Consider the following 3,482-nt stretch of genomic DNA (forward strand, 5'->3'; position numbering starts at 1 on the left):
TTTGGCCTTTTAAACAAAGGAACCAACGTATTGTAGAGGAGTGAAGTGAAATTTTCGAAGTTTTTTTCGTCAACTGTCGTTTGTCCTGCACAGAGATGCTGCTGTAGATGTGTCTCTAGCTGTGTCTGGATACAATGAAACATGCTGTAACTAAGTGCTTGTGTTGCACAGTTCTACTGAACATTCCATTTCATGCATGCTCCGCCCACATGGTCAGGAATGTCAGGTGCTGCATCACCAAATGCTGCTCCCGTTGCCTAGCAATAACAGCTGTTTACTTTTTGGGGTCTGGTTCATTGTTTAATAAAGAAAACATGTCCAAGTATTGGGTGCTGAGGCTCAGCATATATTCTAGCCTGCTGTGTGGGTGGGCAGCTAGAAATCACTGGTGGGCAACATGAGTGAGGAGAAAACTGGAGCAGCCAAGCAGGGAGCTGCAGGTTGCTGGTTTGAGTCTCTGTTCAGATGCTGGTGTCTCCTCTCTCTGAGATGTCTGCAAACAGTCCCAGATAAAACAATAAGGATAATAAACAAACACGTGACTAAAATAACAATTATGACTCTGATGCGTTTCATGTGTAGCAGGATGGCCTCTATACAGCAGTCGCTGCAAGCATCCACATTGCCACACTTACTTTTCTTTAAGCAGGCGTGCTGGGGTCCTCCTAAGGAAAGTTTGAAACTTCATTTCCTTCATGCTGGTGAACTTTTTACCAAATATTTTCATCAAACCTTCTCCATCACTGACAGGGATTTTTTGGATCTTCACACTCATCTCCACGAACCCTAAAAAATGAGTCTCACTTTGCTCATATAATGCCAAGAGTGTCTCCATATTTCACAAAAGTCTATGCAAACATGTAACAGTATCCCATATTCATATAAATATTATTGATATTATAACAAAAGCTGTCACCAACACAATTGTCCCAAGTGATTTTTTTTATTAGTTATTGCAAATGCTTGATTGCAGTTCTTGCTAGATGACAAAACCACTTATTAGGTTTAGAAGGAAATGACTTTTTCTACATGAGGTAAAGTTGGAGAGCTGTTTCCCCAAACTAAATGAAATCATCATTTAAAAAACTACAATCTGTATTTACTCTGAACATCTGTGTTAACATTTGAAATTGGAAACATGTAAGTGTAACAAACATGTTAAAACATAAGAAATCAGGAAGGGGCATGTACAGGAATTTCTTTTACTTATGTATTAATCACGTTGTTTTATTGTATGATACCTTGGTGCCACTGGATTTTAACATGTCTCACACTCATACAGTAAGACAAATGGGGGTCTAGTAAGGAAGTTGGGGGAAGCAGACAACTCCACAGGAAGAGTCTTTTGTCTCTTTGAGGACTCTGGTAGGTAGCAAGGGAGTGTGAACCATAAGGTGTGAAACAGCTGTGTACTGCCTTTTGTTCCTGGAGAAGGTATTTAATGGCAGCATCAACCTGGAGGGAACCAGGTATGGCTAGATGCAAACAGCCCAATAAGAACAGATTCTCTGACAATGTAAAATACCAAGTTTCCCTTATCACTAAAGAAATCAATTTTAGTTTAACAAAAATCTGAAAATGGGGAAAAAGAACGCTGGTAGATTCCATGCATTCAGATAGACGTACCAGGAGAAAAGGTTAGATAAGTGGAGCCCTAAGGCTAAAGGTGATTTGGTAAGACGTAATGGGGGGGAGAACCCTGACTAATCCTCGCTCTTTGCCTTTCTTACAACTATATTCTGATGCTTTTCACTGGTGGCGAGGAAGACCACCCCTCCTCCGAACGACCAGGTCCTGTGTCTCACTACAGCTGAGGTGAGGAAAACTCTACGCAGAGTCAATCCACGTAAAGCTGCTGGACCAGACAACATCCCAGGCAGAGTGCTCAGAGAATGTGCTGATCAGCTGGCAGATGTTCTCACCGACATCTTCAACATCTCTCTGAGCAGTGCCGTCGTTCCCACGTGCCTCAAGGCCACCACCATCGTCCCCGTGCCCAAGAAGTCTTCTGTGTCCTGTCTCAACGACTACCGTCCTGTTGCACTTACACCCACCATCATGAAGTGCTTCGAACGGCTCGTCATGAGACACATCAAGACCCTGCTGCCCCCCTCACTGGACCCACTAGCAATTTGCATACCGCCATAACCGCTCAACGGACGACGCCATCTCCACTGCACTCCATCTTGCCCTGACACACTTGGACAAGAAGGACTCACACGTTCGAATGCTGTACATAGATTTCAGCTCAGCATTCAACACGATCATCCCCCAACAACTGATCGGAAAGCTGAGCCTGTTGGGCCTGAACACCTCCCTCTGCAACTGGATCCTGGACTTTCTGACCGGAAGGCCTCAGTCAGTACGGATCGGGAACTGCACCTCCAGCACCACCACACTGAGCACTGGGGCCCCACAAGGCTGTGTGCTCAGTCCTCTGCTGTTCACACTGCTGACTCATGACTGTGTAGCAACACACAGTTCAAATCACATCATTAAGTTCGCTGATGACACGACCGTGGTGGGTCTCATTAGCAAGAACGACGAGTCAGCGTACAGAGAGGAAGTGCAGAGGCTAACGGACTGGTGTAAAGACAACAACCTGTCTCTGAATGTTGACAAGACAAAAGAGATGGTTGTTGACTTTAGGAGGACACGAGGCGACCACTCACCGCTGAGCATCAACGGCTCCTCTGTGGAGATCGTCGACAGCACCAAATTCCTGGGCGTCCACCTGGAGAAGGACCTCGGCTGGTCCCTCAACACCAGCTCCCTGCACAAGAAAGCCCAACAGCGTCTCTTCTTTCTGAGAAGACTGAGAAAGGCCCAGCTTCCACCACCGATCCTGACCACCTTCTATAGAGGAACTATCGAGAGCATCCTGAGCGGCTGCATCACTGTCTGGTTTGGGAACTGTGCCATTGAGGACATCTACACCACACGATGCATTCGCAAAGCCACCAGCATTGTCGCTGATCGGACACACCCCTCTCACACACTCTTCACACTCCTGCCATCCGGAAAAAGGTACCGAAACATTCGGGCACACACATCCAGACTGTGCAACAGCTTTTTTCCACAAGCCATCCGTCTCCACACACACACACACACACACACACACACACACACACACACACACACACACACACACACACACACATTATCACTCAGCTTAACTCAACTACCTCAAAACATTGAGACTGGACTGACTAATCAACACAAGCGCAAACACACTGACCTACACCACCAAACCATCGTACACACCAACCTGTAAATGTTCTTTTGCACAATATTATTACTGGACTTTCTGCACTAACTTCTGCACTTCCTAATTTTTGCTGCTACACTAAGGAATGTTTACTGTTCCTCCACTACCTCAACTCATCATCACAAAACCTTATTAGTATGTTACGTTGTGTTTTTTTTTTTGTCACACTGTCACTTGCTGCTCTTGTTTGCACATTTGCACGTGCACTTTGTTG

This window comes from Rhamphochromis longiceps, linkage group LG17 (genome assembly GCF_057381845.1).
Source record: "Rhamphochromis longiceps isolate RC_006_pf linkage group LG17, R_longiceps_female_GT1.1, whole genome shotgun sequence".
In the NCBI taxonomy this organism is placed as follows: domain Eukaryota; kingdom Metazoa; phylum Chordata; class Actinopteri; order Cichliformes; family Cichlidae; genus Rhamphochromis; species Rhamphochromis longiceps.